This window comes from Anabrus simplex, chromosome 13 (assembly GCF_040414725.1).
Source record: "Anabrus simplex isolate iqAnaSimp1 chromosome 13, ASM4041472v1, whole genome shotgun sequence".
In the NCBI taxonomy this organism is placed as follows: Eukaryota; Metazoa; Arthropoda; class Insecta; order Orthoptera; family Tettigoniidae; genus Anabrus; species Anabrus simplex.
In genome coordinates this window covers 73,365,937-73,392,783 of record NC_090277.1, presented here as the reverse complement: position 1 = coordinate 73,392,783, position 26,847 = coordinate 73,365,937, and positions in this window count along the sequence as shown.

Sequence of the window (26,847 nt, the reverse complement as noted above, 5' to 3'; positions counted from 1 at the left end):
GAATTATTTTTGGCCTGTGATATACTTGTTGTGTGTTATTGAACTATTAGTGCGGTAGGAAGTCTTTGTAATGTTGCGATTGGTTATTATGGGCTGTTCAACAATTGTTTTGTCATAATTTTTCAAAATACATAAATGCAAATCAGAGGTTTCTTCTTAGACGATGAACCGACGTGCGATCGACAGATACATTTGTACAAGTTCCTGAAAATTTCTAATCTTAAATTTTGATATTTTAGAATGTTTTGGTTGTGCTTTAGCTGTAATCCCTTCTTTTAATGTATATTTTTATGCTCGTTTTATTCAATACATGTGAAGAATTCAGTAAAAGATTGAATCATCGAATTAAATTATGTAATGTGATGTCAAGGAGTAGCTCGACAATTTGTTTATTCATTGACCAACAAAATATAATAATACAAATCCAACAGTGCACGTCATGAGAGGTACAGGGCAGTGTTGTGCTCATATACCACGCCAACTGTTTGGAATGGAGCATACATATCTTCACTAAGATATATAAATCGATGAAAAATAATTTCAGTATGAAATTTGGTGAAGAGGCGATGGAAGACTTTATCTGTCGTAATAATTATTACTAGATCCCGGGGGTTAGGCAAAATGTTTTTCTTAAAATCTGGGTGGGTATATTGAAGTGTTACATAGAGACGAACATGTTTCCGTACATTTGGTAATGGTGGGAGCAGTTATCGTTGCTTTTTCCGGTTCCTATTTTATCTCTCGTAGGCTAATTGATAGTTTAATGCCTTTTTGTCTTTTTCAAGTTGTTGTGGATATCTTCTTCTGCTATTTGCGTCTTAAAATTAATCAATGGAAATAAAAGATATACAATTCCAATGTAGTGTATTAATAATAAAGATACATTGGTGTTTACGTAATAGATAACAAATCAAATTTACACAAACGATATTTGCATATTTCACAAATCTCTACTAAAAACTCCACAAGCCAAATGGTGGAGAAGGTTGCCAGGTCCCGTCCTTGCTACTTAAAATTAAGTGCTGGTGATGATTATTATTTTAAGAGGAAGAACAACGTGGTGACCATTCTCTACTAACACTAATGAGAAGAAAAATGGAAGAGGTCCGATACTTCGAAAAATGAATGTGTCGGCTAAAGAAAGTAAGGACCACGAAGAGGCCTCGCATATCTAATACAATCGGGGTCGGAAAACAACAGGAGTTGACCAAGGGAGGTCAGGAAGGAAACCTGACACAAGTAAGTGGAAACAACGCCAGACTTGGCTAGGGGAACCGTGGTCGTCAACCCACACTCCCAATTTGGGAGGCTCTGGTCCCCCCTTTTAGTCGCGTCCTCTTAAGGCAGACAGGGGATACCGTTGACGTTATTCTATCACTCCCACCCATGGGGGGATGTAAGATTAAGTACTGAAATGTGAGTTACGTAGCTTACATTAGAGTATCCTTAATATTTCACTGTCCATTTTTGTCATAAATGTCTATTTTAATTATTTTATTCTCTTGTTCTAAATGTTAAGCGCTTATTTGCCTTCCTACTTTTTGCAAAAATAAATGGGTGAACTTTCGGGCTCTAATGATAACCTTCTATTTATTCATGAAAGGCCGTGCCGTAAACATGTACGTGATGAGGAATTCCCTTAACGAGAGTTTAGTATCCTTACGACTCCTTGAATTTATAACTCGGTGATTTATGTTCAAATTTTATTAAACTTGAATCCAAAGCTTTCTAAGTATGACTTCATTTCAGTTGTGTTTACAGTTGGATGATATTATTATCAATAAAATGGGTATAGAATTTATGAACATGTAATACTCAAACTTCTAGAGGTTATAGAAAGAGACAAAAACAGGTATTTTTTAAAAACCTTTAAGCTCTCTCGGCCTTGTCAATCGTGAAATTACCAGCGTTTCGCTCCAGTATAGCAGTGCGCTCTTCACTTGGATTGCTACACCTTTCCAAAACGCTGGCGACTTGCGCGGCGTTGCGACGCCACTACAATCCTCTTATGCAGGACAACGTGCAGTGACGGTGCATAAAGAGAAGCATGGGCCTTCACTTCTGTAAATACCTGCATTTAGCCTTTATATCAAGAGTTTACTTCCCAGAAGGAAACCATAATTTTATTTCATCGACTACAAATTTTGAGATAATACTGCTTTAATACACGTTCTGTAACGACGTGTCATTGCCTGACGAACCTGACACGTGCTTTACGGTGTACTCAGCTAAACGCACCCGAGAGGCGAACTGTTCTTCGGATTCAATTGGAATATTGTACACTCTTTCGTTTTCCTCTAAACGGACGAAAACGTACTGCATATTGTCACAGTGCAGACACTGACGTCATGTTTAACACAGTATGTAATAATGATGGTTTTGAAGATGAGAGTCAACAGTGGAGCTTATGATTTCGTGCATTAATAATTCTTTCCAGACCCACGGTCATCTCTTCTAATAATCCCTAGAATGTTGATCTTACGTCTCGAACAACACCCACTGCTCTGTCTTGAATGTGGCCTGTATTTGTTTCTTGCTCCTCAACCCTGCGATTTAAATATTCTTGGTGTAATAATTTTTCTCGAGGTAAAAAGGAAAGAAAAACGAAAAGCGCTCCGGAACGGGGAGCGCCCACCGCATTTGGTATCCATGGTAACGGGCAAGTGAGGCGGAGGCAAATTAGCAGCTCTATTGCCATTAGCGAGGAGAAAAGGCTGAGAGATTCTAGGATCATGGTACACCCAGCACATTAACTTTGATAATGGGCCACCTCACTGAACTGAACGTCAGAGATGTCTCGCTACGACGTGCTTCCACTGTCATTAACTTGTTCTGTTATCCCTCTGCCTTGGGATGACGGACATAGTTCACAGGATATGATGAGGGATCCTCGTGGAAGCACGGTAGATGTCCACTAGATGAAAAGAAGTTATTTCACGGCTTGGACTCAAAATATGCTGTACATACGGGTTGTGAACCTTGAATTGTACGCAACAAGTATCCGGGAGTTGTGAATATTTGGTATTCATATAATATTTATTTAATTATTAGATACAGTCTCTGGAGGGCCATTTTACACCAATAATAAAACTAATTAAAATAAGTATAATGATATAACAATCGGGATAAACAACAATAGTATTCACAGTAAATTAACGATAACAGTTTTTAATACCAATGTAAATGGTCCGTTATTGGACATTATACATTTTCCAGCTAACTCATTCCTGGTTGCCAGCGTTTCGCTCCAGTGTGCTAAGTCGGGCTCATCAGTTGGTAAATAGCACACCTACCAAGACGCGTGGCTAGTGCATACCGTGGAAGCACAAGCAGTGCCAACATGTGTATCATCTGATGGCCAGGCGGGCATCAATTTTTCGTAGTGAGACAAAGTCTCTCATAGGATCTTTGAAATGTGGTGTTACGAAAGAATGCTGAAGGTGAGATGGGTAAATCGAATCACAAACGAAGAGATACTAAATCGAATTGGTGAGAGGAAATCGTTTTGGAGAAATTTAATGAGGGGAAGAGATGGAACGATAGGGCACATGCTAAGACACCCAGGACTTGTTCAGTTGGTTTTTGAGGGAAGTGTAGGCGGTAAAAATTGCAGGGATGGTCCAAGGTATGCGACTGACAAAACGATTAGAGTAGATGTAGGATGTACTCATTACGTAGAAATGAAAAGTTTAACACAGGACAGGGTGGCATGGAAAGCTGCATCAAGCCAATCCATGGACTGATGACCCAGACGACGACGAGAATAACAACAAGAACAGATTATACTATGTATAAGTAATTCCTCTGAACAGAACAAATTGTTGGTAAGGTAGCGAATAGGATGGGATCTGGGCGAGGTTAGCTGTAGAGAAGTGCCTGGCCGCTATGCATCCCTCTGTACACAGAGAATCGGCGTGCAGCCCTCTCCACATAAATAAGGCGCGGTATAGAGAAATATCGCAGTTTATAAATGGTGAAATATCTCAGGCAATGCCACGCTCCGCTGCTTGGATATAAAACCCCAAAACGGCTCCTTCTTTGCTGTGACATGAAAAATGTAAGATGTCCCAGGTACACAGTGCTCTCACTACCTGCTTACATCTTATGTCTTATTACGAGTGAGTTCGTATTTACCAGAACATCGTGAAGATCTGAAGTGATAAACGTGTTGCACTCCAAACATACAATGATCAAAGAAAGTTTTCGTTGAAAATATTGCAACTATAATGAAGAAATTTCATGTAAATTTCGTTTGTTTAACATAACAATGATTTTGACGTGTAACTGCAGGGGAAATTCATTAATTACACGCACCAAGTCTCTGAACAATAATAATGATAATATCTGAAAACTACTTTTTTAATGAATATTATTATTACACTTTATCGTTTACGATGACATTTTTCTGGCAGCCACTTGATATCTTGGGGGTTTCTGTCCTCTGAAAGGAACAAACTTAAGAGACACTTCACCTTTCGCCAAGACTTAGAACTTAAAAGGAGGTACAGAGTGTGCGATTTGTTAATATTTGTAAGACTCAAGTATTATTAGACAGGTATAAACCTTACATCATCGATGTCTACGGAAGATGCCCTGAAGCATGCCTTTGAAAAGCGGGTAGGTGGGGGAGCATGGCATCACTGAATGAAGTAATGGATGTTACCATTTAACGTATTTTAATGTTGAGATTCTGGATGTGTCGTTCAGAATGGCAACTTGCTGAAGCGATTGACAAGTATACGTACTCTTGTTCTGACAAGAGTTCTGCTATGAGATTTCCATAAACATTAGGGGCTCGGACTAGTAGAATGCCTACATGTTATGGTACTCTAGCTACATTACTGCAGAACGGGCTAGCCTAATAGGGACATTTTTGTTTACAACTTGCTTTACGTCGCACCGACACAGATATATTTTGTGGCGACGAAAGGGCTAGGAGTGGGAAGGAAGCGGCCCTGGCCTTAATTGAGGTACAGTCGCAGAATTTGCCTGGTGTGATAATTGAAAACCATGGAAAAGCATCTTCAGGGCTGCCGACAGAGGAGTTCGAACGCACTATATCCCGGATGCAAGCTTACTGCTGCGCGCCCCTAATCGCACGGTCAACTCGCCCAGTATTAGCGAAATTAGTTTACATTCTAACCTGTTACTGCTTAAGCATACGTCCCTTACATCCGTTGGTGAGAGCATCCGATGCGAAACCGGAAGATTGCCCACAGTTGGCTGAAATTATTATTCTTGAAGTTGACTGTACAGTATCAGCCTTCCTTTACACAGACACAATAGAAGGAAGGTTAATGGAGGATTATACCGCCTGACGGAAACAAGTGACGATATCTGTGCGTGTGTATTGTCATTGCAATCCAATTAGCAATAGACGGTGTGATGCAATAAACATTACCCACAATTACATCACAGTGATTACATCACTGCTTGCTGCTCTCTGAGGAACGTCAAGCGGTTAACTGCTTTACGGTTATTGCTACTACCACATTGTAACAGTTACAGTTTGATTCGCCAGTAGAGGCTTTTATATTCCGACATAACGTTCCGCTCAGCGTATGAGCAGCAAATATGGTTAAATGGGCGGAGAATTAATGTGGAAATGAACTGGGTTATGTGTCGCTTCCGTCACTAAACCCAGTCATTGGATAATCTTGTTAAAACAGAGCAGAAAATACTAGTGTTAATCATACTTTGTAATGCAACCAGTGATACGGGAGTTGCCTAATGTTTGCCTACATTAGAGGCGTACACTATACACACCACGTAAAAATACTATACTTCAAAAAGTTGGCCTGATTCTTGAAATTTTTCACGGATTAGGCATGCATAAGTTCAAAATAGGTGCAGTTCATTTGTTTTTTGTTTGTTTGTTACGACATCGCGGAAGAAGGACTTAGCAGAATTCCTCAGATACTTTTCTTGTTACTTTTTTAACGTCGCACTGACAAATCTAAGGTTTCAACAACGGAAGGACGGTGAAGAGCTGGGATTGGGAAGGAATTGACCGAGGCTTAATTAAGCTACAGACCCAAGATTTCCCTGGAGTGAATATAGGAAACGACGGAAAACCATCTTAAGGGTTGCCGATGGTGTGATTCTAACCTACTATGTCCGGAATGCGAGCTCACAGCTGCGCGATTCTAACTACGCAGCTAAATCGCTCGGTTTTCTCAAATAATGTGTTGAAATTCATGAGGCTATGATAAAAGTAAGTGCCCAAATACCGGAAAGTTCCAATTCTCCCTGCACGATGTGTATTCATCGTGCTAGGCAAATTACGTGGGATGTAATTTCCCGTTGATTTACACTCAGGGCCAGAAGTTACTATTACATATCCGCCATTCAAGTCCTCCAACTGACCCTGTGAGTGTTATTTCCACAACAATCATAACAGCGAAAGTAGGTCGGATTTAATAAACATATTAATGGCTAATTAAATTCTACACAGAATTATCTTTATCACTGTAAATGAAGGACTTCAAGTTTCTGTCATTCACTATCTGAAAAGTATGCTATATTCGACACTTAATATTAAATAAAGGAATTTGATATCGCATGGAAGTGGATGTATCTACAATTATATTTTTTAAAGATTTAGTTCAAAACTAAAAAAACCACTCCGTTCTTTTGGTCTGATTTCACATGACATTCCTGGCACGTTAATATTATTTCTCTGAAGTCGTACATGTAAGTAAAATATTTATCACTCTGTTTCTTGAAAGTTGTAATTCGAGTTTGGATGTTATAATACATACTTACTGAGTCCACTAATAAGTATGCTCTGGCCCGGAGAACAGCTTTGTTATGAGATTAGCATGAACATTAGGGGCCCTGCCTGTTAAAACCCTTTGATGTCATGTTACTCTCACTACACTAAGGAATAGCTGGCTAGCCTACTTGCAAAATTAGTTTACATTCAAACTTATTACTGCCTAAGCACCCGTCCTATATTTATTACAGTACATTATTATTTGATAAATAATTTTTATTTTGCGAATGGTGTTCGCGAATTATTATCCGAACGGAATGGACCGACCCGAATAAAACTTCGCAAAGTGTGAGGTATTAAAGGCCCTGGAGTTGAAAAATCAAAATAAATCACATTAGGTTTGTCACTTCTTTGAACAGAGTAAGCTTACCTGAATCCGAAAAAATATATAACATGTGTGTATTCCTGAACGAAAGGAAATTTTAAATTTCTATTCAATTGAAACTACCCTCGTCTAAGTTTACCTGAATTTTTCTCACGAACGATGAGCGCGAGAGAAATCAAAGTTCATTTATGTATTTGCCCAAAAGATAACTATGAGCATGACTTACAAGAGTATGGCTTGTTCAAAAATGATAAGCATAATTGTGCCAACTACCTTCAAATTTTTTAGGGAAATATTTTATTTATAATTGTTACCGTGTTTTTGCGGTAGTTATGCGTGAAAGAAGGTGCGGGTGTGAACGGGTCTCAAGCTACGAAATTATAGTGCATGTAAAATTAACAAGGTTATATTTTCTTTTTTAAATAAAGAAATAACAATCATGGCAGGTACAGAGTAGCAAGGCAATAAAAATACAATTACAATATTTACTGGATTTGGGCTTCGCGCCCCGACTTCACAATGCTTGGGCAATCAGCCCAACCTTACTTCAAAATAAGTATTAACAGAGGGGCAGAAAACCCCATTCATGCTCAGGAGCACTTGCTCCAAATTACACAGAAAAGCCTCCTCGAGGCATACAACACTTAATTTTCAAGAAAGAGCCGCTCGCTCTCAAACTTTAAGCCTCTCAAAGGCCACACCAAACTCCACCTTCAAGTTGTCCTCTCTGGACATAGACACAGGGGTAAAATACCCAACCTACTGAGGTCTATTAAGTGAGAAAAAATTAATTACATGACCTCTAAAATAACAATTTGAGGGGAGGCGAACTTGCGCTCCTAATATGCTTTATTTAAAACCTACTTGGCACTAGGCCGTTAATACAAGGGCTAATCCCATACTAAAGAGGTGACTTAAGAAGGAAACAATTTACATTACGTTAAAGAAGAATAGGTTGAGAAAAAAAATAAGTTCACCTCAAAACAATATGAGTGGGAGCTCGAGAGGGTTAAGCACTCTCTATCCCGATATGCAGTTTAAAGATAGAATAGATACCAAGTGTCTTTACATTTTAAGGAAGGTTACATTATGGAAACACTTCGGACCCGCCCCGAGAGTTAAACTGCTGAGCTAGCAAAGAAAGAAATTATTACTCGGCCATTACCTTGTTGTTGACCGCTGTCGGAGAAAGAGGCGCTTCCCGCCCCCTGCTATGTACTTTACACACAGAAAGATGGAACAGAAGTGGCGCAGAGACCCAAAAATCAGCAGTTTATATACTCTCGCGGAAAGTTCGAGGCGTTTTAGGGAAGAAAACACCCGCCCACAATCACTTTATTGGGTAGGGTACAGCAACATATTCAAGTTGGGGGAAGATACATCAGATTGGTCAGAAATTAATAAAAGAAATTCGGGATTGGCTAAATACAAAACAAGGGGAAAGAGAGGGGTATACAGCCAACTTAAACAATAACAGAAAGAAATTTAACCAGAAACAAACTTTTGAAATAAAAATTTCTCCAAAAAATAGTTCTTTCACGTCGCACTAGGGTGCACCATTGTAGCTTTTCAGTAGTGTCCTCTAGAAGAGAAAGTTCACACTTCTTACTACCGGTAAAACAAAAATACATCAAAAGTGGCACAGTTCAAAAACTCCAAAATTTCCAGGTAGTGACATCTTCTGAGAAAGTAGAAAATTAATACCGTAGATAAAGTTCAGACTTCCTCCAGCAGAGGAGTTTCAACTGGCGCACATTTTAAATTAGCGGCGTGGAGGTGTAGCGCCCGGTACAATAATGATGGAATTTAGTACGGTAACGTATTTTTGGATCCACTTGCAAATCTTCACTGTAGCTACTAGTGTTTTAACTTAATAAATAATTTGTTTCTGCTTGGATTATCAGCCCATATTCTGGTTTGATTCCAGCCTATGGTGTGCTATTACATCCTACAGTAGATCATCTCCAATCTCTTATTAATACCTTGGTATACCCCTACCTTCCGTACCACCTCACTTCCCTCAAAAACCAAGTGAATAAGTCCGGGTTGTCTTAAGATGTCCCCTATCAGTCCGTCTCTTCTTATGATCAGATTGTGACAAATCGTTCTCCCCTCACAAATTCGATTCAGCATCTCTTCATTCGTGATTCGATCTTCCCGTCTGACTTTCAGCGCTCTTCTGTAACACTAAATTTCAAATACTTCCATTATTTCTAGTTACTATCCGCTTTTTCACTTCCACAGAATTCCACGCTCCATACATCTTCCAATTCCTATATCTATGTTCGAAGTGAGCAAATTTCTTTTCTTAAGAAAGACATCCCTTGCTTGTGCTATTCCGCGTTTTATATCATTATCTAGGACATCATTTGTCATTTTACTACACAAGTAACAATGTTCATCATCTTTCCTTAAGACGTGAAATTAATTATGAGTCATGAACTATCATCAGCTGTAAAAACTGTACCCACTTTGTGGCAGAAATTCAAATCTTTAGACTGATTTGTTGACAGATGCCTCCCTGTTACTGAACTAAGAGAGCTTATTGATGTTATGATTGTATCTTGCCCTCTTAGGTACTAAAATGCGGTGGAAATTTTGTAGTACTGGATCAAATAATTTCCTAGATATAAACCATCAAACCATGTTGGTGTCCCTTCCACCTGTCCTCAATTTCTCGATCTCGTAATATTTTTACTGTTTAACTGGAACATTTTAGCTGTGTACTCGTACACTTCGGAGAAGAAATTACATCGTAACAATTAGTTTTGGTTAGAGGGAGAAAACTGTTGTTATTCTTGAAAAATGCTGCCTCCTCCTCCATTTACTCCACTAATAACTTGCTCCATTTTTATCGCCACCCTTCTTTTGTTCCGTTGCAGAGTACCAACAGTGGAGAATTTAAAAATATGGCTCATTAGCATAATGTGTTGCGGTGGTCTCTCTTAGGAATGAAAGAATAGATAAAGTTTACGGCACGGAGCTTGTGCTAACTTAAATGAATATTTGAAGAGCAACAGAGCACTCTGTTGGAAGGCCCTGGTAATACATTAGCTCTTTATGGGAGATCCGACCTTTTGTATCGCTCCTGCCTTTTAAAGCTTTACGAGCACATATAGGATAAAAATGTATAAGAGGCGCATCAAGGTAGCGTTTTTAATAAAATGTAAATACCTCTAATAAATTCTATTTCTTGAAATTTATGTTCGTTGCTTTCCTGAGCTAAGAACATAATGCATTTTGTAACTTCGCCGCGACTGTGCTTGAGTGTTTTCAAACGGTTTTCCTCATGGCTTATTCAGCGCATTTCACTTACAAAGAGAGAAATGTGACGAGATATAAAACTACGCCACACATTTTTCAGTTAATAATTATCAGGCACCTACTTTTTTTATTCAGTAGCAAACTAAACGCTCTTTCGCAATGTAGTGAGAGTAAAATACATTTTAGGGGCTGTGATGGGCCAAACCCCTGACATTTATAAAGAAACTCATAGCATAAACGTTGTGCAGATTACAGTATATTTTTACTCACTGCAGTAAGTTTGCATTCTAACCTTTTACTGGCTGAAAATACAGGCTCTAATTGTTATAATTTGAACATTTGAAATTAACAAATTACATGGCCATCTGAAAGCTTCATGTGAATCTAGCCTTGTAAATCCAATTATGTGTGTTCGACTCCAACTCAGCTTAAGGTTCCCAAAGACGCCAACCTTACCTCGGTAATCTTTTCAGTTAGCAAAGTAAACTGTGTTGGACAACATTTAGGCACCTCGGCGTTTCCGAAAACGGTAAAGGCTCTTAGTCGGACGTGAAACCATTGAGGCTGTTATTCTTATTTAATGTCCGGCTCCATGGCTGAATTGCTAGCGTGGTCACAGGGGTCCCGGGTTCGATTCACGGCGGGGTCGGGAATTTTAACCCTGATTGGCTAATTTCTCTGACACGGGGGCTGGGTGTATGTGTTGTCTTCATCATCATTTCATCCCCATCACGACGCGCGGGTAACCAGCTGGCGTCACATCAAAAGACCTGCATCTGGCGAGTCGAACATGTCTTCGTACACTCCCGGCACTAAACGCCATAGGCCATTTTTTCCTTATTTAACATGATTGTTACTTTTATTACTAATAATATTCATTGTAGCCTACAGGATTCGGATAATATTTATGAATTCATTTTCATGGCATTGAAGCTTTCTTTTATTGGTCAAATAATTACATGCACATGGTGTAGTGGTTAGCGTGATTAGCTGCTATCGCGGAGGCCCGGGTTCGATTCGCGGCTCTGCCATGAAATTTAAAAATGTGGTACGAGGGCTGGAGCGGGGTCCACTCAGCCTCGGGAGGTCAACTGAGTAGCGATGGGTTTGATTCCCACCTCAGCCATCCTCACCGAGCTCGATAGCTACAGTCGCTTAAGTGCGGCCAGTATCCAGTAATCGGGAGATAGTGGGTTCGAGCCCCACTGTCGGCAGCCCTGAAGATGGTTTTCCGTGGTTTCCCATGTTCACACCAGGCAAATTCCGGGATGCTACCTAACTTAGGGCCACGGCCGCTTACTTTCCGCTTCCTTGTCTGTCCCTTCCAACCTTCCTACCCCCCACCCCCCACAAGGCCCCTGTTCAGCATAGTAGGTGAGGCCGCCTGGGCGAGGTACTTGTCCTCCTCCACAGTTGTATCCCCCGACCCGATGCCTGACGCTCCAGGACACTGCCCTTGAGGCGGTAGAGGTTGCATCCCTCGCTGAGTCCGAGGGAACAACCAACATTGGAGGGTAAACAGATTAAGAAAGAAAGAAAGAAAGAAAGAAAGAAGGAATCGTTATTTTGTGCCTGAACGGTAGGATCACTTTTGGCCACGTTTAAAAATAAATAAATAAATAAATAAATAAATAAATAAATAAATAAATAAATAAATAAATAAATAAATAAATAAATAAATAAATAAATAAATAAATAAATAAATAAATAAATAAATAAATAAATAAATAAATAAATAAATAAATAAATAAATAAATAAATAAATAAATAAATAAATAAATAAATAAATAAATAAATAAATAAATAAATAAATAAATAAATAAAACTTGTAGTATTACCACCACTACTGCTTCACCGAGGCTGTTGGGTGTGTGGTTAGCGGTGCCCAGCTGCGATGTTGCATTCGGGAGATAGTAGGTTCGAGCCGCACTGTTGGCAGCCTTGAATAATGTTTCCGTGGTTGTCCATTTTTACACCAGGGAAATGCTAGATGGGGCTGTACGTCAGGTAAGAGACCACGGGCGCTTCCTCCCTACTCCTATACCATCTTCGTCATAAGACGTATCTGTGTCAGTGCTACATAAAGCAAATTGTAGAGAATAAATTGAAACTACTGAAACATGCAGACAGATATTCTTGAACTGAAAAACCACGACGCTGGCCAGCATTCAATCTTGAAAACAATTATCTGTGTTGTTAAATTTAGATTTCCGATCTAGTGAATCTGAGATATATAATGCTAAAATAAACTCGTTGGCCTGAAACTTAAATTTTCGAAAAGAAATTACCGGTATGGGTAAAGTTATCACACGATATGAGAATTTCACGTTCAGTTAATCTGATGAGCTAAGGCTTATTACTAATGTTTTGTTTTTTGATTCGTTATGCGCAACTAAGGAGCACGTTTGAATTTATTAGCACTGCTTTGCTTTTTCTTCTTCTGTTCTCTTCTCTTCTCTTCTCTTCTCTTCTCTTCTCTTCTCTTCTCTTCTCTTCTCTTCTCTTCTCTTCTCTTCTCTTCTCTTCTCTTCTCTTCTCTTCTCTTCATCCTCTCGCCGTGTTCCTCTTTACGTTGTTCAGTTCATCCTGCATTTAGTTGGATGCCCTGGTATAAAGAGTTTGGACAGCCAAAGTAGGGGACTGCCTGTAGGGGTGAAGTACAGTGGGGACTTCGAGGGCCCTGGGACCGCTACGGTAGCTGTGAAGGTCCTTCAGGAACTCTGAAAAGTGGTGGCAAAAGGGGCTCCGGTTAAGACGCAGCAGGTCGTTATGCTACTTAGGTTCCAGAATGGGTAAAAAAAGAGTAAATAAATGGAATGTAAATGTTAATCTTATACCAGTTGTATAGTATCATTTGAAGTAATTCCACATACTGTATATCAGTTGACTATATTTGTAAGTAGTACAGGAGATATTATAAGTAGAATTTTGTAAACAATATAAATTTATTAAGGATGAACTGTGTGTTTAATAGGAAAAAAATGTTAGCGTAAATTGTATAATATTGTATTATAGGAAAATTTTCTTCTCTTGTTAATTTAATATTTAGTGCTTGACAATAATGTATTTTAGTGTACCATTTGGCACCGAGGTAGACACCTCATTTGCAAATAAAAAGATTTTGATTTGATTTCATTTGATTTGATTTGGATGTGCTTTATCGATAATTTGTGTTTGTGAATTAGGTTTCTCAATTTTTATTATATCTTGAATGGTTTCTTCACTATTTCTAATTTCATTTTGGTCTTCACTGATTTCTTGTAGCCAATTATCGTGATTTTTCATTGATAATGCTAACTTTAAAATTTTCTTTGTGAGCCTGTTGTTATCTTTTTTATATAAGTGACCATAAAATTGTAATCGCTGTTTCCTGATTGTATCTATGTTTTTGCTGTAACTTGATAGATTGTATATTTTATTTTATCCAAAGTTTTATATGAATTACACAATAACTCTATTTATTATGTTACTAAGCAAGTGTGAATGTATTACTGTGTTATTAAGCCAAATCCACGGAAAACGTTATAGATACTGTCGATTGAAAATAGAACAGATATTCTTCGTACTGAGCTATGAAGTTTGCTTGCTTATCAAATGAAACTTGTATTGCTGGTCGCTGGCGGACACGTCTAATCCCTTGTCTTCACTGATATGAAATAGAACTTGAATAAGAAGGCACGAGAAATTGGCAGAGCTCCTGTGTAAACGAGTGAGAACGAGAGAAGAGAGCGTCCCATTTTATTCCGCGAACAAAAGTGTTATTGTTCGGTGGATTTACTTCAAGGCACACACTGGTATGTGCAGTCCGAGGCTGCGCCTGCTGCTGTTCATATTAAGAACCAGATTTTGTGTGATCAAGAATTCTTCTCGTAACATCTGACTACTTCCTGAGAGACGAAAGTAGCTGTGGAAATGAGATCTGGTGCATGAAATTACCGAGGACGTTGAGACGATTTGAAGATGAAAATCAGCTGGTTTAGGTAAGATGGTGGTCTAAGTAGTAAACCACACGGGAAGCAAATAGCGAGGAGAGAATGCAACAGACAAATCCCATTCTTGAGAGCCAAGAAAAAGAACGGAGGGTATCGTCACCTTGAACAGGGGCTACTCCAACACCTTCCAACACCGCGTTTCGCTTCTGCGTTGCTTGACGTCTGTTAACATTCCATACCTTTTCTTCCTCTTCCTCTTCTTCCCTATCATTTTCCCTCCATCACCCTTCGTAATATGTGATTCAACCAGGACATTTTCCTCTTCCTTATCCTTTTCATCAGGTGTCTGTTCTCTCCTATTCTTCTTAGTACCTCTTCATATATCACTACAGCCCGTACGTTTAGCCATTAATAAGTTAGAATGCAATGAAACGAGTAACAAGTATAGACTTTTTTGCAGGACGGTTATGGTATGAGTTTTGCATAAACATTAGGGGTTTGGCCCTTCGGAACGCCTAGAATTTATGTTACTCTGACTACATTGCCCAAGAGGTGTCTAGACTACACTTGATTATAACCAAGTTAGTTTGCACTCTAATATACTACTGCATTAACATCGTTAGTCTATTTATCACCTTATCTGTCCACTTCACTTTATCCATTCTTCACCACAATCATATTTTAAAACTTTGCAAATACTTTCTATTTTTTTCTTAGTGGCCATGTTTCATCGCCCTATGATCCCACAGTCCACACAAAGCACTACGCGAACCTTTCTTAAAAAATTAGTAGGGATTGCCTTAGACGTCAAAAGCCCTCTCATCTGTCTGAAAGCTGCTTTTCGCATAGATATTGTGCTGCTTACTTCTTCTGTACAGCTTCTATTCCATATTTGGAGACTCGCCAAATATATTAATAATTTTACTTGCCGCAATTTATTTCCCTCTTTACGCAGACAATATTATTTTGCTTTATGCTCCATGTGAGGAAGTTGAGGCAGTCTTGGCGAGGAAGGTTGGAGGCAAATAGCTTCAGTATAAATCGATGGAAAACCGAGTTCAAGTAATTCAACTTTCTGCAGGCCGGGAAATCAACAGTCTTCCTTGCCGGAGAACAGCTGATTATGACCAACATGTTGAAGCAGCTCGGATCAGTCAACACTACTTGTGATACTGTCGAGGCAGATGTCAAGCTCCATATGTTGAGTTTTGATTAGACGAAATGGCTGTGCCTTGCTGGTTCTGTGTGATAAGCAGATGCCAATAAAACAGAAGGGCAGAGGGTACAAAACAACTACGCGGCCTAGGCTCATGTTGGACTCCGAAAGCTGGGCAAGATAGAAGAAACATGCGCAGCGAACGTGATTGGTGGGCGTAGTTCTGTGACGTAACAGTTTAATTATTCTGTCAAATGTGACTTAATTAAATGCTTTTCAGTATGTCGAACGCGCAAGTTGAATACGAATATTACACTGTAACTTACGACTAAAAAACATATTATTAAGCAAAGATTGACATGTTTCGTTCTTCCAAGAACAACTCACATTTAATATTTGGAAATATTTATGATTATTTCTGTCCAAATTTGGAATTTATCTTAATGAAGCACTGGGTTGTCACCACTCCAGCAAACACTGCGTAAATGTTTAATTAATAATATATTTTTGTACAGGTAAGTTATATTGAAATATTTGTATTTAAGGCGACACACTGGAGAAAGAAATGGATATATTGGTCAGTTTGGTGAAATTTTTTTAATGACTGAAATTGAAAGGCTTGAGTTTCCTTTTTCTTGTCACGAAGTTATTCCGCTGAATTCAAACAATTTTTTACTGTAATAATGCTTTGTTTGCCAATTGTAATTTTAAATTTAAAACCTATTTTGCTCCCGTAATATTCTGACAAATGTAACAAAAATATGTATGTATATGTATCACAGCTATATTAAGAACCCTACGTATGAAAGTTTTGATTGCAGAATTTTTTCAAGTATTACGAATTTTTAAGCTCAAATTTTAGAACGTGAAAGTTACACAAAATTTAGTACGATATATCTCCTTATATAAAGTATGTACAGAAAAATCGATAGGTAGTGCTTTTAATAGAAGTATTATCTACCTCATTACGAATTTTCATTAACACGTTAATTGAATTTCATGAAAAATGGATCAAAACTTTTAAAATATATATTTTGGTAAAACTATTAATTTTATATGAAAGAGATGTTCGTGATATCTCTACATTTATGTAGGTGATATTCCCACAAAGTTTCGTGAAAATTCATGGCTTCACAAAGTTTCGTGAAAATCCATGCATTAGGTAAAAATATCTTTTTATCTCCGGAGTGTCGCCTTAACTTGTGTGTTCGACAGACTGAAAATATTTTAATTTACATTTAATTGAGTCTACGATGAAAAGTGTGGATTCCTTCTTAACAAATTCCACTGTCAGACATGATATGTGGAGGCAGCAGTTCGTTGTCTGTAAGCTATTTTAAAGTCTCAAGACATCTTTGTATCTGGAACACTGAGTCGGCATTGTTCTTATTATCCATCTGTTTACTGGAAAAGGATTGCGTAGGGTAAAGTCTTTAATTCACATCTCACACTCTCTTTAGATTCGTTGCGTAATTGTTTATTATTAACCCTCAAATCTGATTTCTTTAACAAGGAAAGTCGATAGTCTCTTACAATGTTGCACGCATTGTCATGATTTGGGTTTCGGTGTAGAAGGATCGATCCATTTCATTGAAGCTGAAGACGAAACTGGTTCAAACTGTGGTTTGCTCTGTCTTCCTCTACGGTGCATAAACGTGGACTTCGCGAGCAACTCATTTGAGATGTGATGCTGGACAATAATGCTTCGCATTCCTTGGGAGAGCAGGAATTTTACTTGACCTTGACCGTCTTTCTGTCATTGTTATGTGCTTTCTAACAATGACAGTTATTTACGTCCGAAGGAATGTCTCCGCGACATTCACTACCCAGCCATACGTTGAACGTAACCTCTTCTTCCTCTGTCGTTGGTGCTATTCTCTGAAATATACTTGTGTTAATGAAATAGATTTGCTTCAATGTGATGAACATAATCTATAATGATAATATTTTTCCAGTAAATGAAGATGTAAAATCTAGGAACGATTTTCTCTTCAAACTGGGAGAAGAACTGATGACGCCTTGGATGAAGCACAGACTTGAAATCCATATTCTTCTGAGAGGAATTCATGAGTGGCCGTGGAACAAGTGGGAGTTGAGATGCCCACTTAATCGTCAACATACAGTCAATCGTTCGGAAACTGCTCCGTCTGCCCAAGATCCAAGGACTCCAAGACTACTGTGGTGTGCTGAGAATGCAAAAAATGTGTGTGTGCACATCATAGCTTTGGTGTTTTGTCATGATTTTCACAAGTGAAAATGGAGATCATGTTCAAATACGATCAAAGAATGAATGTCGAAATATACAGTATTTGACACTTTTATTTTGTGTAATTCTCACACAGTTCTTTTTCTTTTATAATATTAATATCTTGAGTATCCTGTGCCACAAGATTCATTTTAATCATTTTTATCTGTAGTTTTAGTAATGTATGATTGAACACCTACGCGTAATTTGAAACACTTCAGGTACTTGTTAATTTCACTACGACGGTGTTGTAATGTTAGCTAGTATGGTATTGTAGGCCGTAGTGTTAAGCACTCTAAGGTGTGTGAATTTGTATATGATGATGCTGGATTTAGAATGTTAAACTCGTAGTGTTCCTTGTAATATTTTCTTTCCATGGAATTGCCCGTTGTACTCTTCTTGTAGTTGTTGTTGTTGTTGTTGTTGTTGGTACTTTATTACCACACTACTGTAAGTGATCATTGCCACGCAGATATTTCCCAATCGATGCATTTGTTAATAATAATAATAATAATAATAATAATAATAATAATAATAATAATAATGACGGAACCAACACATCAGTTATTTTTCAGGAGGGAGGATAATTATTTTCGGGATCTATTTCGTGGTATACACTACTAGAACCAATTCCATATGCAAGTGTACATATGAGTTCATCTCTTACAAACAATATTTTATCGGGCGAGTTGGCCGTGCGGTTAGGGGCGTGCGGCTGTGAGCTTTCATCCGGGAGACAGTGGGTTCGAATCCCACTGTCGGCAGCCCTGAAGATGGTTTCCCATTTTCACACCAGGCAAATGCTGTGGCTGTACCTTAATTAGGGCCACGGCCGCTTCCTTCCAACTCCTAGACCTTTCCTATCCCATCGTCGCCATAAGACCTATCTGTGTCGCTGCGACGTAAAGCTCCTAGCAAGAAAACAATATTTTATTGTTATAACTTAAGGTTTTAAAAATAAGGTATGAATTGGAAGTGATGCAATAGAAATTAATCTGCAAGTATGTCTTACATACCTGTTTGTACACTTGGAAACAAAATTGATAACAACTAATATTAGTTTAATGATAACAACAATAAAATGTCAACAACATATTTCAAAATGCAGATGGTATTTCGTTTATGGCCTTTAATTAAATGATCTATTTCACTTGATGATGAACCAACACAAGCTGTGCCCACCATCATGAGACTGATGCTCCTTCCTCACACCACGGAGGCAGTAAACCTGGTTGAAGTTCAAATGTAAGACATAAGATGACACCACAGCGTAGAGGCGTGATGGTGCACCATATTTCCACTGAAATATCATTTTTCAAAAATTTGTTGGTTACATCCTTTTTCCGTTGAGGTCTTCAATATGTTATAATATTGTTGCTGCAACATAAGATCCTGGAGGATACGGATAGGATACTGTTCGGGGTTAACGACGATGAGTATTCTCTAGTTGTGCATCATACATTCTCTAATTCTCTATAACAATTACACAAGCTGTTTATGTATTTAACTGGAAATCTCGACAAGACCGCTTAAATTGTTATACTGGTGGCGAGAGAGTTTCATACCCTTAAAGCAGACTGGAGGAAGGTGCAGCTGTGTTCTAAGGAATCATTAGAGGGCATCAGAACAAGTCGGTCTGGTGTTATGCCCATTGAAGGATACGTATTAAGGTGTAAAGTCGAAATATAAGTGTGGCCGAGTGCTGGTTTCTTAAATTCCAGTTTTCATCCGGGAGAGCTTTTCATAATAACGGGAGATATGTGTCCCAAAGTTCCTTGCCTCCTGCGTAAGACTTATATTTTTATTGAACGTACCTTGTTCTTATGAGAATGTGGGAAATGGAGATCGAAAATAGTCTGCAGAATTTTAATAATTACTTTTCATATCTTCAAGTGCTTTACAGTATAATTATATTATTAAACTACCCGTAACTAAAATAGGCTTTTATATGAACCCGTAGAGTAAAATAATTCTAATATTTTTGAACACAATTTAAGCTTGTGCCGCCTTAAGAGCAGACCAACAAGTGACCTTGCCGATACAATTCTATTCGATCCTATGACGACATAGGGGTGTTTCTCCAAATGAATCCCTGACGGCAATCAAACATGGTGCCCTGGTGAGGATAGGGGTAAACCTCCAGAGAAAAAAGGAATTAGATGAGATTTTCTGTCAGCCTTGTCGAGAACGATATGTTTGAAGTCCTTGGAGGAAGTAGGAAGTAGTCCCTTAAGTGTCTCTCCGTGTCTTACTGTTGGATTGATGGCCTTTCCAGAACTCTCCGTCGAGTCCCCTTGCAGCTCGGAGACTGACCTCATCAAAGGAAAAAAAGTGTCTTCCCAAAGACTGAATGAGGAATGGAAGCAGCGCCACAATGCTGAGTGTTTGAAAGTCTTCCTGGTTAGCGACATCCTTCGAGTACCAGGAGTTGATGGTGAATTGTTAGGCTTAGAATAGAATATACTAGTTTTGCTGTGTCTCAAAAGTAAAATTCTGGTGCGATACCAACTGTGGGATTTAAAATTATATCCTCATAAGAGATTTTAGAAGGACCAGACACTCTGAGAGAACTTGGTATCTCCTGCCTTACACAGTGGAAGTTTGTGAATGAACGTAACCAGTCATCGTTTCGTTTGAGGGGCACTGTGTTGTTGTGGGGTCGTCAGTCCATGCCACTCTGTGGTGTGCTTAACTGTTCATTTCTACTAAACTACAACGTCGTAAATCTACACCAATATGTTTGCCATATTGATACTTGCTCTACCCCTACCGTCCTAACCGCTTAGCTTCCTTCAAAAACTGATCAAAATATCTTTCTAATTCCTGTACCGCTGTTCGAAGTGAGCAATTTTCTAAAGAAATGTATTCGTTGCTTGTGCTAGTCTGCATTTTATGTCTCTCTTAGTTCTGGGTTCGTTAGTTATTTTACCAACCAAGTAACAATATTCAAGGAAGTAGCTATTTCATATTTCATTTGCAAATTTAATCTTACGTGCATGAATTCACTTCGCTTGATTTCACTTCATTAATTTTGCTTTGGAATTATTTGCTTGCACCATGTGCACCTTCTCCAAGATTGCATCCATATCATTCAGCAATTTCTCCAGACCTTCTGCAGATTCAGACGAAATAATGTTATCATCAACAAATCTCAAGGTTTTGATGTTCTTTCCTAGGATTTTTATAGTACTGTACGTGACATTACACAGATAGTAATTACGGTTCTCCCTTTACTTGCATGTGCTAGTTAAAAATCAATAATAAGCAGTTTCTCATCTGCAGGCTGAGTTTTCGATTGTAAATACTCTATTTCCTTTTTAATTGTCTATAATGATTTTATAATAATGTCATTTGTATTTACATACCACTAACTACGTTTACGGTTTACATACACGTCGAGGTGCCAGAATTGTGTTGCTAAGGTGCTATTTTACGTACCTGTAGAGCTACTGAAATGAGTCTGTCGTGTGTGAGCACCTTAATCAGGTACTACCGAACTGATGCAGGATCGAACCGGTGAATTTGGACTAGAAAGGTCAGCGCTCAACCTAATGAGCCACTCAGGTCGGCGCTTTTGATCTCAATCAATCAATCAATCAATCAATCAATCAATCAATCAATCAATCAATCAATCAATCAATCAATCAATCAATCAATCAATCAATCAATCAATCAATCAATCAATCAATCAATCAATCAATCAATCAATCAATCAATCAATCAATCAATCAATCAATCAATCAATCAATCAATCAATCAATCAATCAATCAATCAATCAATCAATCAATCAATCAATCAATCAATCAATCAATCAATCAATCAATCAATCAATCAATCAATCAATCAATCAATCAATCAATCAATCAATCAATCAATCAATCAATCAATCAATCAATCAATCAATCAATCAATCAATCAATCAATCAATCAATCAATCAATCAATCAATCAATCAATCAATCAATCAATCAATCAATCAATCAATCAATCAATCAATCAATCAATCAATCAATCAATCAATCAATCAATCAATCAATCAATCAATCAATCAATCAATCAATCAATCAATCAATCAATCAATCAATCAATCAATCAATCAATCAATCAATCAATCAATCAATCAATCAATCAATCAATCAATCAATCAATCAATCAATCAATCAATCAATCAATCAATCAGGTCTGAAGACACGAGAGGGAGAACGAAGACTTGAACGGATCACTTGAAGTGGAAGAGACACGTTCTCTGTTTGTCTGGGATAATAATAAATTAAATCCTCATCTGAAGTCTTTTGAAATCCTCTGCTACTCGGACGAGGTTCGAAGCTTTGCTGTCACATTGCAATTGTTCAGTCCCTAACGGGTGACCAGCCTGCTCGTATCGTATTGTTAAAGTGACATTACTTTACTAACTTGAAGTGGATAATAATTGGCTTCAGCTACCCTGTGGGTGTATTATGGTCTGATGTCATTTAGGCTGCCCACGTAACAATTTGGATGTTTTCTGGGCTGAGTGACTCAGGTGGTATTTGAAGCTGCTCAAATACGCCAGCCTCGCACCTTAAATTTACCGGCACGTTAAAGAACTCCTCGGCGTCTTTGAAAAACCATGAAAGTAGTGGGGCGTAAAATCAATAATAATAATAATAATAATAATAATAATAATAATAATAATAATAATAATAATAATAATAATAATAATAATAATAATAGAATAATTATTAATTAATAATTATTAATTATTATTAATAATTGCCTTTAGAACTCGTTATTCTATCATTCACATCATATGCCATTCTATATTATTATTATTATTATTATTATTATTATTATTATTATTATTATTATTATCATACTTTCTCCGTTATGTCTACTCAAAGAGTACGTTTGAAATTGTTCGTTTGCCTCATGGTTTTTGCCTCCTTATTCTCCCAAAATCTCTTCATGAATGCACTCTGTTGCATTTTGCGTTCTATGGAACACCTCCTATCAATTTCCTTTTCAGGTTTCCTTACGAATTATTATTATTATTATTATTATTATTATTATTATTATTATTATTATTATTATTATTATTATTATTATTATTATTATTATTATTAATTATGACACTCTGGTTTAATGTATCAGATACTAGAGAAAATTTTACTGTGGAAAATCAAATGACCACGAATATATCTTTCAATAAGTTAATGTAAAGTAGATAACGATAATGTAACGAATGGCTTTTGAGAGGCGTCTGTATGTAATTTGGAGTCCGCAAGTGTAAGATTCATTGGATTGAAAGGGGGAGACTGACTCAGGGCCTCAGGAATGATTACGAATGAAATCATCAGGCCTGTTTGGTAACAATCATGGCCATCCATCAATACTTCACCTCACAGCCTGTACGGTTGCTATGTAACAATACTTACATCACACCCTCCACGGTTGCTATGGTTACACTTCCGTCACACATTTTTTCCGCGTCACTTTACATAAATTTTAGATGACCCCCAGCCATAAGACACATTTCTATCGATCAATTTATGACTGAGTTTTAAGAACTGACTACCTCTGTCGGGTCTAAACCCGCGGTCTTCTGGTCCGCAGCCCAGTACCGTACCACTGACGGACGGAGGCTGCTAAATTGTAGAATAAATTATTCCAGTAAATTATTTCATTGTGCCCATTTCTTCAGAAACAATCGATCTTGCCCTCAAAGGCAGTTTGTAGGTACGGGTGATGTGAAACCTACCACTCTAATTAGATTCGGAATCATATGACATTACCTCAGTTTCTTCACTTCTTTCTCAATTCTAGTTTCCAATTGTCTCCTGGGTGGGGTTATGAATCTCTTTCTTGACGATTTCTTCCTACGTCCAATATTTCTTCCATCTTTCAACCTCTCTTGTCTCTATCCATCCACCTCTTTCAACACCTTCGTTTCTGTTTCTTTTTTTGTTGGTTTCTCTGTTAACTCTACCTTTAGAACTCGTTATTCTATCATTCACATCATATGCCATTCTATCTCGATCCTATCCTTTGTCATAGTTTTCAGAATCCAATCCCCTTTCTGGTATCTTTATTTCTGATTCTATTTTTTCTTGTCTTTCCCGCGGCACCTCAAATTAATTTCCTACAGACTTCGACGTATTTTATTTAACATTTATATTACATTGGCAGTTTGCTTTTCTGGTGACCAATATTCAATTTCCTTCTATCTTTATATGATGACAGTGCACAGTGGTGTAGATGTTAATTGAATTAATATTCATGATCTATGATTCCGTGTTCAGTGACAATTTATTTAATGTAAAACCACGCCTATGATGTAATATTTTTGTTTGCGTATTGGTAGTCCTATTGTTTCTTTCCCATACATTTGTTTAGTAACAATACCTACATTGTTGTAGGGCAGTACTTACCTACTCAGTTGTGTTCACAGTGTGGTCAAGGCAGTGGAATTAGCTATGGAGAAGAACACTGCCTTACTTTTTTATTTTTAGGGAAACTATGTTTTTTGGCACGGATAGGTTAGAATGTAAACGTATTTGACCAAGGCGCAAGTATAATCTAAGCACTCTATAGTTATGTTGGCGATTTGCATACAATTTAGAGGTGCCGATAGTTCAGATCACTAACATTTATACAAATCTCACTGCAGAACCGTTGTGTGGGTAGAAAACACTCGCGCCTTTGTTGTGTAAATACATTTCAACTCTAACTTATTCCTGCCTAAAGGGCCTTTCCCTTAATAACTAATATTAATATGAGTATTGTCAGAAAATACACAAAATAGGCCTAATAGTACAATACCTTTTCAGGAATGCAATTGTTACACATTAATAGGAAGGTTTCAATAATTATTTGTATACTAATATATGGGAAGGGGTGTTTAGGCACGAGTAAGTTAAGATTGCAAACGTATTCACAAAAGTTGCCTTTTATTTACTGTTTTTGACTTCTTGTAGGACACTCACCCTTGACTACCTGTCACTTCGGACATTGAAGTATTCAAATATGAAGTGAATGTTTTCTTCTGCGGCTGATTTAAGTGTAAGAAATAATTGAAACAGAGTATCACAAGTTCTTGGGCTCATGTGAGTGAATATTCTGTGAATTACGGAGTTTACATCACTCTACAAGGAGCCAATACTCCGTGGATAACATCTAATGTGCCTCATTACCAGGTGATTTAATCAAATGAAATGAAAATAAATTTAGCCTAGCTCCCCTTTTATCTGCCTTTTCATCCCTGCCACACCCAAGTGCTCTATGTAATTGGGAAAGTTAAATATAGTCTTAGAACTCCTCTGCCTTTGCCTGAGAGAACATCGAGAGAAGGAAACTCTATTCAAAGGCGTTTGACTGGCAATACCGGATTTAATTTCTCCATCACGCATCGAACTATTTTGCTTTGAAGATTCGTACACATTTCCTAAAGAAGGAATTTCATTTACGTCGCGAGTTCTAGTTGCTAAATACGGTCTATAGACGTCAGCGCAATCCTGTGAGAAATATTTCGTGTCTATGCTTTCGTTTCCTTTTTCTTTGTTCATTTAAAGTAGGCTACACGTGTGAATTATCCAAGCACTTACTGAATACTCACTTCTCACACTTTCACTCAAATTTTCAAGGAGACTATTCTTGAAAATTGAAGGAGAAGATGCTCCTAGTTTCCCGCACTGTCAACGCGTAATCTGACAACTGATTTCGCTGCTTTCAAGGCGAATGTGGATTGACTCTAACACTTGGTTTCACACGCGCATAATATTTTCAGTCAACCATTCCTTGTCCAGAACATAATTCTTTCCGGATCCAGATGGCGTTGGAAAGTTAGGTACAGAGTGGTAAGGCACACTGAAGCGTCCACCAACATGCCATTCTGCGACAGTAAAATTGGCTTTTAAAAATATTTTCTAAAAGTGAATACGTTTCTATGTAAGGATTTAATAATAATAATAATAATAATAATAATAATAATAATAATAATAATAATAATAATAATAATAATAATAATTTTCAGCAGTAGTACAAGAAAGATAAAATTGGAACGGCATATGGGACAATTTCACAGGTATCCTTTTCTAAATACCTGGGAGAAAGCATTCTTTCTTCAATATTAGACAGTTTGGCCAATACAGAAAGGGCTTTAAAACTTTAGAGTGCTTTTAGACTAATATGGAAACACTACAGTAAACACGTAATGTCAAGTAATGCCTTTTTGAAACACTACAAAACATTTATCCTGCCGGAAGCTCTATATGCATCAGAAACCTCTTTAGGAGGTCTTTTTCGAACAATAAATAAATGATTAAATATGAAAAACAAAAATATAAAATTCTTAAGACAATTTTCAGACCCACACAAGAAAATGGAATTTGAATGAAAAGGTAAACTGCAAATCTCTATAGTCTGTACGAAGACGTTTGACATTTTTGGACACATTTTTAGGATGGTTGATCATGGACTCACAAGCCGATTATTGAATATAATAAACTCATAAAATCAGGAGAATAATTGGCTGGAGGAACCTTTTTTTTGCTATTGGCTTTACGTCGCACCAACACAGATATGTCTTATGGCGACGATGGGACAGGAAAGGGCTAGGACTGGGCAGGAAGCGGCCGTGGCCTTAATTAAGGTACAGCCCCAGCATTTGTCTTCAGGGCTGCCGACAGTGGGGTTCGAACCTACTATCTCCCGAATACTGGATACTGGCCGTACTTAAGCGACTGCAGCTATCGAGCTCGGTACTGGAGGAAACAAGAGGGGATATGAATTAATTGAACATCAGGGAAGCCATCATGAGAAGTCTTCAGGACCTCAGTAAATAGACACACATTTACTAGCAGCGGGACTGGTACACAGTGGTCAGGAGACCGGTAGAGGGAACATAGTGAGTTCATGAAGAGATTTTGGAAGAATAGGAAGGCGAAAGTTATCAAGCCCGTGAACAAGTTCCAACGCGCTCTATGAACGGGCATAAGGAAACAACAACAACAACAACAACAACAACAACAACAAAAACAACAACAATAATAATAATAATAATAATAATAATAATAATAATAATAATAATAATAATAATAATAATAATAATAATAATAATAGTACCGGGCGGTACACCTCCACTCCGCTAATTTAAAATGTGCGCCAGTTGAAACT